The sequence below is a fragment of the Phyllobates terribilis genome, unplaced genomic scaffold, assembly GCF_046119375.1.
Source record: "Phyllobates terribilis strain yellow unplaced genomic scaffold, ASM4611937v1 Scaffold_4__5_contigs__length_816908805, whole genome shotgun sequence".
Classification (NCBI taxonomy): Eukaryota; Metazoa; Chordata; class Amphibia; order Anura; family Dendrobatidae; genus Phyllobates; species Phyllobates terribilis.
Window position 1 is genome coordinate 674,796,148 of NW_027362764.1, and position 16,160 is coordinate 674,812,307.

The 16,160-nt window shown below is 40.0% G+C and overlaps 1 non-coding gene and 4 pseudogenes across 1 annotated transcript; all 5 read left to right on the forward strand.

The window, feature by feature from the left end:
- The first annotated feature begins 833 nt into the window (after nucleotides 1-833).
- Nucleotides 834-952, forward strand: LOC141270277 (5S ribosomal RNA; annotated as a pseudogene).
- Nucleotides 953-1,573: 621 nt separating this feature from the next.
- On the forward strand, nucleotides 1,574-1,693 carry LOC141268319 (5S ribosomal RNA; annotated as a pseudogene).
- Nucleotides 1,694-9,331: 7,638 nt separating this feature from the next.
- LOC141268648 (5S ribosomal RNA) lies at nucleotides 9,332-9,451 on the forward strand (annotated as a pseudogene).
- Nucleotides 9,452-10,391: 940 nt separating this feature from the next.
- LOC141266168 (5S ribosomal RNA) lies at nucleotides 10,392-10,510 on the forward strand. The gene has a single exon (XR_012320222.1). It is a non-coding gene; the product is annotated as a 5S ribosomal RNA (ribosomal RNA).
- A 625-nt stretch (nucleotides 10,511-11,135) lies between these two features.
- On the forward strand, nucleotides 11,136-11,255 carry LOC141267434 (5S ribosomal RNA; annotated as a pseudogene).
- The last annotated feature ends 4,905 nt before the right edge of the window (nucleotides 11,256-16,160 follow it).

Sequence of the window (16,160 nt, forward strand, 5' to 3'; positions counted from 1 at the left end):
CTGTTATTCCAGAGACTCTCGCTTGCTCACCTGGGAGCACACATCTACCATCTGCCTGCTAGCCTACCCGGAGGCTCTGCCATCACAGGTCTTACCTACCCTTTACCCAGAGACTGCCCTGATCACTTGCCGTATCTCCCTGTCCGTTCATCCAGAGACTGCCACCCGCTCCCTTACAAGGGCTGCCCCCTTGTATAGTAGCTCAGAGGTTCCGCCTCCCAGACCCGTTACAGATTCTATGATTCTATGAAGGCAAGGAAGGAATTGGGGAGGGGGGAGGTGATTCCTGCTAGGGCCCTGAAATCATAAAACAGGCAGGAGAGTCTCAGGCATGGTGACGGAGAGGTTGTAGGGGCAGATAGGGGGTGTTGTCACGTGCGAGCACGTGTGCATGCTGGCTTGTGTGTGAGAGTGCGCTTCCTAGGTGTGGTGCGCTGCAGACAGTCAAAGGGATTGTTCCCTTTCATTAAAAGTTAATCCCCGGCTGCAGGCTATTAGAAAGCAACTAACCGCGGTCTACTCACCCTACCCGGGTCTACCGGTGAGTCTTGCCTCTGCTCCCGGCCTGTGGCATTGGCCGTGAAGCTGACGTTCCGTCGACAGCGCTGCAGCCGATCAGTGAGCTCAGCGGCTCTGAGTGGGGCCTTCTGTCTACAAGACCTTTTAAGGAAGCTAGCAAAAAAATTGAAGAGAAGGGAAAGCACAAAAGGACCTGGTCTTGCTGAACACTGGAAAGGGCATCCGGCAGCCAGCCTTCAAAGTAGAAAAGCAGCAAGTGAGAGGCTTGTCTGTGCCTTCAAAGTAGAAAAGCAGCAAGTGAGAGGCTTGTCTGTGCCTACGGCCAAACCTCTCTGTACACGCCCGATCTTGTCTAATCTTGGAATCTAAGCAGGGTTGGGCCTGGTTATAACTTGGATGGGAGACCACCTGGGAATACTAGGTGCTGTAGGATTTTGCTTTTTCTTTCCTTCCACCAGCAGGGGGTACTCTCTTCTATGCCTTTTTTCCATTCCCTTTCACAAGTGCACACATTCATTCTCTTTTCTTTTTTTCATTTGCTTTCTCTCTTGCGCTATTTCATCTCTGCAAAATACCAGCATCCTTCTGATCACCGTGGGCCTCCAGCATTGTTGCTTCTTTACTTTTAATACTAGGCTCCTTTTCACCAGGACCAGCGTCTCCCGCGTGGCTGGAGGCAACCACCGGTAACCCCAAGCAGAAGACCTTTGCAGGCAACACGACCCTTCCCCCTGAAGAGCAGCTCAAAGTCACTGGCAACCATCTCACCCTCTTCCTTCATTCACCCCTGGACGTCTCGCTCTGCCCCCAAGTTACGGGTCCAGCTTGCTCTTTCTGTCACATTACCGCGATGAAGGGTTTAGCCTGCAGGAGACCCTGCGCCGAGCCATTTTTGAAGACACCTGATGCGGCGGGTGAATCACTGCTAAACAAACCACACCTGTAGGGACGGCACAGCCTTTGCATGGACCCTTCGGAGCCCGCCCCATCACGGCCAGATTGCTCGCCACCAAGCGATCCTGAGAAAGGCTGGCCGGGCGATGGATCGAGCAGCGTCTACTGGCCATACCACCTTGGATTCGCCCGATCTCGTCTGATCTCGGAAGCAAAGCAGGGCTGGGCTCAGACAGTACTTGGATGGGAGACCTCCTGGGTACACCGGGTGCTGTAGACCATTTTGATGACGTTTTGCCCTACTGCCCAGCTCGGCTAGCATGGAACGGCGCCTTGCCGGATACCGACCTTAAGTAACTTAGATGATGGAAGCCCCAAGGCCTCTGAGCCAGTTGGCAGCTAAGTACGCTACCCCGCCGCCTTCACGCAGGCCTGACACCGAGCTCCTTGCCACGGCTAGGAGTGCTTATTGACTCCGCAGCTCACCGTGTGGTAATGATGGCGTTAAAAGCACCCGGGGCCGTGAAGGGGCCAGGCTTTCAGCAGGTGCCCAGGGAAGGTTTTGGATGCCGGCCGCCTAGCGAGGGCCAGCAGAAGTAACATGTTTCTCTGCAAAGAAGCTTGTGTAACCAAGCCAGATGGCTGACAAAGAGCTAACCTCAGTGCAAGGAAGGCAAGGAAGGTGCGGAAGGATTTGTGGAGGGGGGGGGTGATTCCTGCTAGGGCCCTGAAATCATAAAACAGGCAGGAGAGTCTGACGCATGGTGACGGAGAGGTTGTAGGGGCAGATAGGGGGTGTTGTCACGTGCGAGCACGTGTGCATGCTGGCTTGTGTGTGAGAGTGCACTTCCTAGGTGTGTCGCGTTGCAGACAGTCAAAGGGATTGTTCCCTTTCATTAAAAGTTAATCCCCGGCTGCAGGCTATTGGAAAGCAACTAACCGCGCTCTACTCACCCTACCCGGGTCTACCGGTGAGTCTCGCCTCTGCTCCCGGCCTGTGGCATTGGCCGTGAAGCTGACGTTCCGTCGAGAGCGCTGCAGCCGATCAGTGAGCTCAGCGGCTCTGAGTGGGGCGTTGTGTCTACAAGATCTTTTAAGGAAGCCAGCAAAAAAATTGAAGAGAAGGGAAAGCACAAAAGGACCTGGTCTTGCTGAGCACTGGAAAGGGCAGCCGGCAGCCAGACGTCAAAGTAGAAAAGCAGCAAGTGAGATGCTTGTCTCTGCCTACGGCCACACCACCATGAACACGCCTGATCTCATCTGATCTCGGATGCTAAGCAGGGTCGGGCCTGGTTAGTACTTGGATGGGAGACTGTAAAATAATACTCTTCCTGTATTATTTTTATCTACTGAGGACTTCTCAAAGTATCAATATCACGATATTCTTATAAAAAAATGTATCTATTTATTGTTGGATTGTCCATTAAAAAGAATCAGATTGCAGCAGGTACATACAATAATTAGTTAGAAAGTAATTGTACATTTGTCCATAATTAGCTTAATTGTTGAGATTCACCCATCTTTCCTTGGATCCTGGCTGGTAAATCATGTCTTTGTCCAGCATGTGTCCAGGCCTACATGTCATCTGCTTCTCAGCATGAAGATTCTGTGTCTTGTGGGGTAGGCAGAGCAAGAGAGCCCCCCATTTCTGTACCATGGGCTTTTATAGCCAGTCGTATGGACACCTGTTCTACATATGGTAGTGAACCAAAAATACACACACAAATAGCGCATGTCAACTAGACACGATGACTGAGGCATAGAACTCAGAAAAATGATTATCGATTAACATTCCAAATGAATTTCCATATTTAACCATTTAACATTTCCCCCTTTTTTGAGAATAAAAGGACTTTAACTGAAAAATCTCAAAAGAAGATACATTCATCAATCATTTTTTCTTTCCTTCTTCCTTGGCAATATCATTAAATTTCCATAATAATAATAATAGTAATAATAGTATCAATATCGGATTATTGCTATATAATGATGTGAATTCATGTTATGGTAAGCTGTGACTAATATTCATTTAATATGTATAAATATACTTCCCTATATCTAAATTGAAGCAATCGCGGGTTCAATCGTCATCATCTGATGTCATCGGGTCGTCGTCTCGTCTTCTTCTTGGTTCTTTTATAACACAGTCTTTAGATGAAAACTCCTTTGAAATAAATTACAGCATGTAGATATTGTACAGTCCATAATTGTGTTCATTATTGTTCAGTCCATAAACTGTACTCTTTATTAGAAAGATCATGTGTGTCAGTTGATAAGAAAACAAAGTCCATGGATGAAATGTAGCTTTAATATCTGTGCAGTGTCACCTGGACTTACGTTGGATCGTCTTTGGAATCTTCCGTGTGTCCGCACTGGTCTCGTGTCACTTTTGGAACAGATGTGACGTCTTTGGTCAGTAAAGCAAGGGTTAACTTGACACTTTCCTGCTTGATATAGCACCATAACCAGTACTCAGTCCTTTATATACAGGACACATATGCCAGGTATTACCTGTTCACCAGCTTTCATTGAAGCGTTGCAGGTGATAAGAAACCACTGGAATGTGATGAAACTTTAACACAACACAGTACATATAGGATCATCGTCCTCTGCCGTCCTGGTGATCAGTGGTGTGAATTGTATTGTATGTAATGGACACAGTCTATTATAACACTCAGCATTCACACCTGTTACCTTCTGAGACGTCCGGATATCAGTTGCTTCTTCTTGTAACTTTTGAGAATCTCTTTGATTTATAAAAATTAAAAGTCTTTATTAAGATAGAATTCATAATTGCGATGTCTTGATTGAAGTCTTCATTCCCTAATCTGATACCAAATCTGGCAGTTTTTCCTAACCTGTAATATCACAGCGTAACATAGCAATCAGTAATATCCATCTAATTATTATCAAAATATTAAAATAAATTATGTTTGTAATAATAAACAATAATAGATAATAATTCATTATCAATCAAGTTCTCCATATGATAGAACATTTTTATGTCATAGGTGTAATTACCTTTTCCAACCCATAGGTGTCAGTGTATTTTGAAAAAACAAGTTTTTATATCTTTATTAAACCAATAATATCAAAGAATGTATACTCCTGAACCAAAATGAATAAATATATGAATGTATGAATGAATGAATGAATGAATGAATAAATGAATGAATGAATTGTTGTGTTTACTCAGAAAATGTAAACATTTTTTTCCTTAGCAATATATATTTAATGAAGCAATACTCTTGTATTAGACATTACTTTATTAAATATTAATGTGTTTTCTCAATTGAGATATTGAACTGAAATAAAATCAAATGAGAATTAAAAAATGAAAAAATAGAAAAATAAGAAGTAAAAGTAAGAATAAAATTTTAAAAATGAAAAATAAAATTAAGAGTAAAAATAAGAATAAAAATAAAAATAAGGCCTTTAAATTTTAATGACAAATGCAGAGTAATTATATTCTCCATAAAAAATACCCTTATAGCTCCATTATCTGGATGATTTCATATTTGTCATAACCTTGTACCACCAAAAAATATTAAATTATGCAACTTTGCATGTAATAGCCTTCTTAATTATACCATAGTAACTTATTATTATTTCTTCTTTATTAAAATGTGTGGAAAATAAGTATTGATCAAAAGTGATTATGTAATCAGGATCAAAAACACATTTTCCCCCTTAATACCAAAAATATTATTTTATAAAATTTATGTATATATCAGAACCAAATTAAAAATAATTATTCTTCTAGAAATATTGTGCATAAATTTCATATCGATGAGTAGCATAGATTTGACTAAAGAGAGGTGTGTACCTATTTAGGTAACCATTAAAAATAATATTATAGTTATTCAAGAATATTATCATGTGGAAAATTATTCTAAATATAAATTTGCTTTGTAAACCATTTTGATGTGTGGTTGCCCTTATCCACTATTAGTTAAATCAAGAAATAATAATTATTAAAGAAATATAGAAATATATATATGTAGATAAGACCTAATTATGTATTATAATTTCCTCAGAATTAAATATATTTTTGTACCTTCACATAAAGAAACATTTTTTTTTTTTCAAACATACAAACATACGAGGCCTCTGTCACATCAATCACACTTAGCAGCTGCTGATTTACTCATCTGTCACCTTCACTCTGACATTCACAGATCTGTTCAACTCAAACATTCCACATATGAAGTTTTAGATATATATATATATATTTAACCCAAAATTGTTGTATCCCAATTTATTAATGCGCATTGCCATATCAATTGAATATCTTTATATTTCTTTGAATATTCCCCAAGTACATATTATATAATATGAGAGTAAGTCACTGGAATTTCAGACACTTGAAAAAACTCTTGTCTTAGATTCTTTTTTCACTGGCTGCCCGGTCATAAGTTACATCAGTTGAACATAGAATGAATGGGATCCTATACTATTAGCTCAAAGTTCAAAGGCCGCAGCTGTCACACGTCATGTTGTAAAGCTACTTTAATTTGCACGAACACTTCATGCACAGAAAATATTAGCAACACAAAAGAATTAATAAGTATTACATATATATTATAGTTCAACTAGATATATTGTTATTATTTTAAAATGTTATACACATAAAATCATGCAATTTTTTCACTTCCTGTGTGAATAAAGAAATAAATCCATTTTAGAGTTCTTTGATCAAATCCTGCTTTGGAATGAAAACTCTAAGGAAATATAAGAAAATAAAATTAAATATCAAATTCATACAGAAACAGAATTATTTAAATATCTTATACATATATTGGTTGGTTCTAATGTAATTCAAAATATTGCTACTTAAATTTATATATATGAAGTTCTAATTTATTAATTAATATATATATATATATTTTATAAACGTATATAGAAATACAATTATACGCAATCTCTACTTAGACAAGTATATATATATATATATATATATATATGAACTATTAGAAACTATGTAACTACAATTTTACTGTATAAGATTATAAATAAATATTGAGACATTGTATTACATTTTGATACAACATTATAATTACAGTTTTTCCTTAGCCACTCCCTAAACCAAATCTTCTGTCTCTCTCAAATATCTCCAGGAACGCCCTATTTAGGAAAAACAGTTTTCTATCCTTCAAAACCTCAGAGAACTGCCTGTTCTTCTGTCCACATTCCATGACGTCACTGTGAGTTGGTCGTCTCACCTGTCTCTGTCCATCAGTTTCAGCCATTTTCCTTTTTAGAGAATCACAGTTCTGACTGAGAATTAACTCATTCTGTGGAGAGATGGATCTTTGCACTGGCTGATATGGCTTATAACATATATGAAATCTTCTGCGTATTTGATAGAGTTCACTATGGGGATGACTCAGTCTAGGAGAGTTTGATATTGGCTTTTGGTAAGATTTTACCTTTCCTGGTTTTATAAATTTAGCTTGATTTATTTTCACGATTCTCATGTTTTCTAACAAAATCCAGCATCTGCGCACATTCAAATAATGAATTTTTTTGTGATGCCATAACTTGGGAAACTGAATTTAGGAATTTGAATTTTTGTACAAAAGTTGTTATCATATGTTGTACTTTTCCATTTTTGATGAGAGCTTTGTACAACCGTTCAAATATGGACATGAATGTATATGTACATTCCTTCCTACCAATCCTTAGTTTCTGCAGATCTTCTATGTTGGGAAAATCCTTTGTGACACAATAAATCAAATATCTTAATCTGTCTGAATCATTTTCCCATCCATTAGGAGAGTCATTTTCACAGGGCATTAAATGTAAACGTCTGGACAATGTCACAGGAATCCATATTTTAAATAATTGATTCCTCTCCTCATTGGATAAATCAAACTTATCAGAGAAGCTCTCAAATGTCTCTGAATTTCTACAGGCATGGATTTTGACATCATATTTTGGCATGATTTTTGTATAATTTCAGCAAATTTTTCTTCATTTAGTTTGGAGTTGAGCCTGGGTAATTCCAGAATTCTCTAATATTTTTAGTGGCTCTTGTACGTCCGTTCCTCCTACGTCACTCACGTCTCCTCCCACATCACCTAGTATATCGGTTTCTCGTATGTCAGTCATGTCTCCTCCCATGTCAGGTTTCTGTATGTCCGTCTCTTGGTCAGACCCAAGGTCACCTTCAGTTACAGACACGTGTCTTACTTCTTGTTCATTTTCCACATTACAGTCAGAATCAGTATCACCGTCTGACACTTCTACACTATTTTCCTGCTTAGAAATCTCTAACACAAGACTATGAAAAAAATCTACCAAATGTAGAATATTTCTCAATTTCTGTTTGTCTCTATTTACCAATTTAGAAGTTAACTGTAAATTCTGCAATTCACATTCTTTGTATAAACTGAGCCACAAAACTTCTATGTCATCTACTACATTAACTTTGAAATTAATATTCCTTTGTTTAGCAAAAGAAGAAATTATATCCATATCTTGCTTACCTTAAGATTCCTTGGCTTCTCTTTATCAGCACGTCCTGTCTTCAGTTCGTCTGATTCTTTTCCTGTGTGATTCTGTTCCTTGTTAGTACCTCTGCTTCCTGTCTTTCCTCAGTCTGTAGGTCCTTTCTGCTTCCCGTGACAAACTAGTGAATTTACTGACACGTGAACAACAGCTGTTCAGCTCGTCAGGACTCCCTCCTTGTTCACGGAAGAAATTCACTTACTTAATTTAAAAAACAAAAAAACAGGACTGGCTGGCTCACCATTGTAAAATAATACTCTTCCTGTATTATTTTTTTCTACTGAGGACTTCTCAAAGTATCAATATCACGATATTCTTATAAAAAATGTATCTCTTTATTCTTGGATTGTCCATTAAAAAGAATCAGATTGCAGCAGGTACATACAATAATTAGTTATAAAGTAATTGTCCATTTGTCCATAATTACCTTAATTGTTGAGATTCACCCATCTTTCCTTGGATCCTGGCTGGTAAATCATGTCTTTGTCCAGCATGTGTCCAGGCCTACATGTCATCTGCTTCTCAGCATGAAGATTCTGTGTCCTGTGGGGTGGGCAGAGCAAGAGAGCCCCCCCTTTCTGTACCATGGGCTTTTATAGCCAGTCGTATGGACACCTGTTCTACATATGGTAGTGAACCAAAAATACACACACAAATAGCGCATGTCAACTAGACACAATGGCTGAGGCATAGAACTCAGAAAAATGATTATCGATTAACATTCCAAATGAATTTCCATAATTAACCATTTAACAGAGACCGCCTGGGAATGCCAGGTGCTGTAGGCTTTTGCTTTTTCCTTCCTTCCACCAGCAGGGGGCACTCTCTTCTATGCCTTTTTTCCATTCCCTTTCACAAGTGCACACATTCATTCTCTTTTCTTTTTTTCATTTGATTTCTCTCTTGCGCTATTTCATCTCTGCAAAATACCAGCATCCTTCTGATCACCGTGGGCCTCCAGCATTGTTGCTTATTTAGTTTTAATACTAGGCTCCTTTTCACCAGGACCAGCGTCTCCCGGGTGGCTGGAGGCAACAACCGGTAACCCCAAGCAGAAGACTTTTGCAGGCAACACGACCCTCCCCCTGAAGAGCAGCTCAAAGTCACTGGCAACTATCTCACCCTCTTCCTTCATTCACCCCTGGACGTCTCGCTCCACCCCCAAGTTACGGGTCCAGCTTGCTCTTTCTGTCACATTACCGCAATGAAGGGTTTAGCCTGCAGGAGACCCTGCGCCGAGACATTTTTGAAGACACCTGATGCGGCGGGTGAATCACTGCTAAACAAACCACACCTGTAGGGATGGCACAGACTTTGCATGGACCCTTTGGAGCCCGCCCCGTCACGGCCAGATTGCTCGCCACCAAGCGATCCTGAGAAAGGCTGGCCGGGCGATGGATCAAGCAGTGTCTACTGGCCATACCACTTTGAATATGCTTGATCTCGTCTGACCTCGGAAGCAAAGCATAGCTGGGCTTGGACAGTACTTGCATGGGAGACCTCCTGGGAACACCGGGTGCTGTAGACCATTTTGATGACGTTTTGCCCTACTGCCCAGCTCGGCTAGCATGGAATTTCGCCTTGCCGGACACCGACCTTAAGTAACTTAGATGATGGAAGCCCCAAGGCCTCTGAGCCAGTTGGCAGCTTAGTACGCTACCCCGCCGCCCTTCACGCAGGCCTGACACCGAGCTCCTTGCCACGGCTAAGAGTGCTTATTGACTCCGCAGCTCGCCGTGGGGAAATGATGGCGTTAAATGCACCCGTGGCCGTGAAGGGCCAGGCTTTCAGCAGGTGCCCAGGGAAGGTTTTGGATGCCAGCCGCCTAGCGAGGACCAGCAGAAGTAACATGTTTCTCTGCAAAGAAGCTTGTGCAACCAAGCCAGACGGCTGACAAAGAGCTAACCTCAGTGCAAGGTAGGCAAAGAAGTTGCGGAAAAAATTGGGGAGGGGGGGTGATTCCTGCTAGGGCCCTGAAATCATAAAACAGGCAGGAGAGTCTGACGCATGGTGACGGAGAGGTTGTAGGGGCAGATAGGGGGTGTTGTCACGTGCGAGCACGTGTGCATGCTGGCTTGTGTGTGAGAGTGCGCTTCCTAGGTGTGGCACGCTGCAGACAGTCAAAGGGATTGTTCCCTTTCATTAAAAGTTAATCCCCGGCTGAAGGCTATTAGAAAGCAACTAACCGCGCTCTACTCACCCTACCCTGGTCTACCGGTGAGCCTCGCCTCTGCTCCCGGCCTGTGGCATTGTCCGTGAAGCTGACGTTCCGTCGACAGCGCTGCAGCCGATCAGTGAGCTCAGTGGCTCTGAGTGGGGCATTCTGTCTACAAGACCTTTTAAGGAAGCCAGCAAAAAAATTGAAGAGAAGGGAAAGCACAAAAGGACCTGGTCTTGCTGAGCACTGGAAAGGGCATCCGGCAGCCAGCCTTCAAAGTTGAAAAGCAGCAAGTGAGAGGCTTGTCTGTGCCTATGGCCAAACCACCCTGAACACACCCAATCTTGTCTGATCTTGGAAGCTAAGCAGGGTTGGACCTGGTTAGTACTTGGGTGGGAGACCACCTGGGAATACCAGGTGCTGTAGGCTTTTGCTTTTTCCTTCCTTCCACCAGCAGGGGGCACTCTCTTCTATGCCTTTTTTCATTCCCTTTCACAAGTGCACACATTCATTTTCTTTTCTTTTCTTTTTTTCATTTGCTTTCTCTCTTGCGCTATTTCGTCTCTGCAAAATACCAGCATCCTTCTGATCACCGTGGGCCTCCAGCATTGTTGCTTATTTACTTTTAATACTAGGCTCCTTTTCACCAGGACCAGCGTCTCCTGGGTGGCTGGAGGCAACCACCGGTAACCCCAAGCAGAAGACCTTTGCAGGCAACACGTCCCTCCCCCCTGAAGAGCAGCTCAAAGTCACTGGCAACCATCTCACCCTCTTCCTTCATTCACCCCCGGACGACTCGCTCCGCCCCCAAGTTACGGGTCCAGCTTGCTCTTTCTGTCACATTACCGCGATGAAGGGTTTAGCCTGCAGGAGACCCTGCGCCGAGACATTTTTGAAGACACCTGATGCGGCGGGTGAATCACTGCTAAACAAACCACACCTGTTGGGATGGCACAGCCTTTGCATGGACCCTTCGGAGCCCGCCCCGTCACGGCCAGATTGCTCGCCACCAAGCGATCCTGAGAAAGGCTGGCCGGGCGATGGATCAAGCAGCGTCTACTGGCCATACCACCTTGGATACACCTGATCTCGTCTGATCTCGGAAGCAAAGCAGGGCTGGGCTCAGACAGTACTTGGATGGGAGACCTCCTGGGAACACCGGGTGCTGTAGACCATTTTGATGACGTTTTGCCCTACTGCCCAGCTCGGCTAGCATGGAACGGCGCCTTGCCGGACACCGACCTTAAGTAACTTAGATGATGGAAGCCCCAAGGCCTCTGAGCCAGTTGGCAGCTAAGTATGCTACCCAGCCGCCTTCACACAGGCCTGACACCGAGCTCCTTGCCACGGCTAGGAGTGCTTATTGACTCCGCAGCTCGCCGTGTGGAAATGATGGCGTTAAATGCACAGGGGCCGTGAAGGGGCCAGGCTTTCAGCAGGTGCCCAGGGAAGGTTTTGGATGCCGGTCGCCTAGCGAGGGCCAGCAGAAGTAACATGTTTCTCTGCAAATAAGCTTGTGTAACCAAGACAGACGGCTGACAAAGAGCTAACCTCAGTGCAAGGAAGGAAAGGAAGGGGCGGAAGGAATTTTGGAGGGGGGGGGTGATTCCTGCTAGGGCCCTGAAATCATAAAACAGGCAGGAGAGTCTGACGCATGGTGACGGAGAGGTTGTAGGGGCAGATAGGGGGTGTTGTCACGTGCAAGCACGTGTGCATGCTGGCTTGTGTGTGAGAGTGCGCTTCCTAGGTGTGGCGCACTGCAGACAGTCAAAAGGATTGTTCCCTTTCATTAAAAGTTAATCCCCGGCTGCAGCCTATTAGAAAGCAACTAACCGCGCTCTACTCACCCTACCCGGGTCTACCGGTGAGTCTCGCCTCTGCTCCCGGCCTGTGGCATTGGCCGTGAAGCTGACGTTCCGTCGACAGCGCTGCAGCCGATCAGTGAGCTCAGCGGCTCTGAGTGGGGCATTGTGTCTACAAGACCTTTTAAGGAAGCCAGCAAAAAAATTGAAGAGAAGGGAAAGCACAAAAGGACCTGGTCTTGCTGAGCACTGGAAAGGGCAGCCGGCAGCCAGACGTCAAAGTAGAAAAGCAGCAAGTGAGAGGCTTGTCTCTGCCTACGGCCACACCACCCTGAACACCCCCGATCTCATTTGATCTCGGAAGCTAAGCACGGTCGGGCCTGGTTAGTACTTGGATGGGAGACTGTAAAATAATATTCTTCCTGTATTATTTTTTTCTACTGAGGACTTCTCAAAGTATCAATATCACGATATTCTTATAAAAAAATGTATCTATTTATTCTTGGATTGTCCATTAAAAAGAATCAGATTGCAGCAGGTACATACAATAATTAGTTATAAAGTAATTGTCCATTTGTCCATAATTAGCTTAATTGTTGAGATTCACCCATCTTTCCTTGGATCCTGGCTGGTAAATCATGTTTTTGTCCAGCATGTGTCCAGGCCTACATGTCATCTGCTTCTCAGCATGAAGATTCTGTGTCTTGTGGGGTGGGCAGAGCAAGAGAGCCCCCCTTTTCTGTACCATGGGCTTTTATAGCCAGTCGTATGGACACGTGTTCTACATATGGTAGTGAACCAAAAATACACACACAAATAGCGCATGTCAACTAGACACGATGGCTGAGGCATAGAACTCAGAAAAATGAATATCGATTAACATTCCAAATGAATTTCCATAATTAACCATTTAACATTTCCCCCTTTTTTGAGAATAAAAGGACTTTAACTGAAATTTCTCAAAAGAAGATACATTCATCAATCATTTTTTCTTTCCTTCTTCCTTGGAAATATCATTAAATTTCTATAATAATAATAATAGTAATAATAGTATCAATATCGGATTATTGTTATATAATGATGTGAATTCACGTTATGGTAAGCCGTGACTAATATTCATTTAATATGTATAATTATACTTCCCTATATCTAAATTGAAGCAATCGCGGGTTCAATCGTCATCATCTGATGTCATCGGGTCATCGTCTCGTCTTCCTCTTGGTTCTTTTATAACACAGTCTTTAGATGAAAACTCCTTTGAAATAAATTACAGCATGTAGATATTGTACAGTCCATAATTGTGTTCATTATTGTTCAGTCCTTAAACTGTACTCTTTATTAGAAAGATCATGTGTGTCAGTTGATAAGAAAACAAAGTCCATGGATGAAATGTAGCTTTAATATCTGTGCAGTGTCACCTGGACTTACGTTGGATCGTCTTTGGAATCTTCCGTGTGTCCGCACTGGTCTCGTGTCACTTTTGGAACAGATGTGACGTCTTTGGTCAGTAAAGCAAGGGTTAACTTGACACTTTCCTGCTTTATATAGCACCATAACCAGTACTCAGTCCTTTATATACAGGACACATATGCCAGGTATTACCTGTTCACCAGCTTTCATTGAAGCGTTGCAGGTGATAAGAAACCACTGGAACGTGATGAAACTTAAACACAACACAGTACATATAGGATCATCGTCCTCTGCCGTCCTGGTGATCAGTGGTGTGAATTGTATTGTATGTAATGGACACAGTCTATTATAACACTCAGCATTCACACCTGTTACCTTCTGAGACGTCCGGATATCAGTTGCTTCTTCTTGTAACTTTTGAGAATCTCTTTGATTTATAAAAATTAATAGTCTTTATTAAGATAGAATTCATAATTGCGATGTCTTGATTGAAGTCTTCATTCCCTAATCTGATACCAAATATGGCAGTTTTTCCTAACCTATAATATCACAGCGTAACATAGCAATCAGTAATATCCATCTAATTATTATCAAAATATTTAAATAAATTATGTTTGGAATAATAAACAATAATAGATAATAATTCATTATCAATCAAGTTCTCCATATGATAGAACATTTTTATGTCATAGGTGTAATTACCTTTTCCAACCCATAGGTGTCAGTGTATTTTGAAAAAACAAGTTTTTATATCTTTATTAAACCAATAATATCAAAGAATGTATACTCCTGAACCAAAATGAATAAATATATGAATGTATGAATGAATGAATGAATGAATAAATGAATGAATGAATTGTTGTGTTTACTCAGAAAATGTAAACATTTTTTTCCTTAGCAATATATATTTAATGAAGCAATACTCTTGTATTAGACATTACTTTATTAAATATTAATGTGTTTTCTCAATTGAGATATTGAACTGAAATAAAATCAAATGAGAATTAAAAAATGAAAAAATAGAAAAATAAGAAGTATAAAGTAAGAATAAAATTTAAAAAATGAAAAATAAAATTAAGAGTAAAAATAAGAACAAAAATAAAAATAAGGCCTTTAAATTTTAATGACAAATGCAGAGTAATTATATTCTTCATAAAAAATACCCTTATATCTCCATTATCTGGATGATTTCATATTTGTCATAACCTTGTACCACCAAAAAATATTAAATTATGCAACTTTGCATGTAATACCCTTCTTAATTATTCCATAGTACCTTATTATTATTTCTTCTTTATTAAAATGTGTGGAAAATAAGTATTGATCAAAAGTGATTATGTAATCAGGATCAAAAACACATTTTCCCCCTTAATACCAAAAATATTATTTTATAAAATGTATGTATATATCAGAACCAAATTAAAAATAATTATTCTTCTAGAAATATTGTGCATAAATTTCATATCGATGAGTAGCATAGATTTGACTAAAGAGAGGTGTGTACCTATTTAGGTAACCATTAAAAATAATATTATAGTTATTCAAGAATATTATCATGTGGAAAATTATTCTAAATATAAATTTGCTTAGTAAACCATTTTGATGTGTGGTTGCCCTTATCCACTATTAGTTAAATCAAGAAATAATAATTATTAAAGAAATATATAAATATATATATGTAGATACAGTAATACCTAATTATGTATTATAATTTCCTCAGAATTAAATATATTTTTGTACCTTCACATAAAGAAACATTTTTTTTTTCAAACATACGAGGCCTCTGTCACATCAATCACACTTAGCAGCTGCTGATTTACTCATCTGTCACCTTCACTCTGACATTCACAGATCTGTTCAACTCAAACATTCCACATATGAAGTTTTAGATATATATATATTTAACCCAAAATTGTTGTATCCCAATTTATTAATGCGCATTGCCATATCAATTGAATATCTTTATATTTCTTTGAATATTCCCCAAGTACATATTATATAATATGAGAGTAAGTCACTGGAATTTCAGACACTTGAAAAAACTCTTGTCTTAGATTCTTTTTTCACTGGCTGCCCGGTCTTAAGTTACATCAGTTGAAAATAGAATGAATGGGATCCTATACTATTAGCTCAAAGTTCAAAGGCCGCAGCTGTCACACGTCATGCTGTAAAGCTACTTTAATTTGCACGAACACTTCATGCACAGAAAATATTAGCAACACAAAAGAATTAATAAGTATTACATATATATTATAGTTCAACTAGATATATTGTTATTATTTTAAAATGTTATACACATAAAATCTTGCAATTTTTTCACTTCCTGTGTGAATAAAGAAATAAATCCATTTTAGAGTTCTTTGATCAAATCCTGCTTTGGAATGAAAACTCTAAGGAAATATAAGAAAATAAAATTAAATATCAAATTCATACAGAAACAGAATTATTTAAATATCTTATACATATATTGGTTGGTTCTAATGTAATTCAAAATATTGCTACTTAAATTTATATATATGAAGTTCTAATTTAATAATTAATATATATATATATTTTATAAACGTATATATAAATACAATTATACGCAATCTCTACTTAGACAAGTGTATATATATATATATATATATGAACTATTAGAAACTATGTAACTACAATTTGCTGTATAAGATTATAAATAAATATTGAGACATTGTATTACATTTTGATACAACATTATAATTACAGTTTTTCCTTAGCCACTCCCTAAACCAAATCTTCTGTCTCTCTCAAATATCTCCAGGAACGCCCTATTTAGGAAAGACATTTTTCTATCCTTCAACACCTCAGAGAACTGCCTGTTCTTCTGTCCACATTCCATGACGTCACTG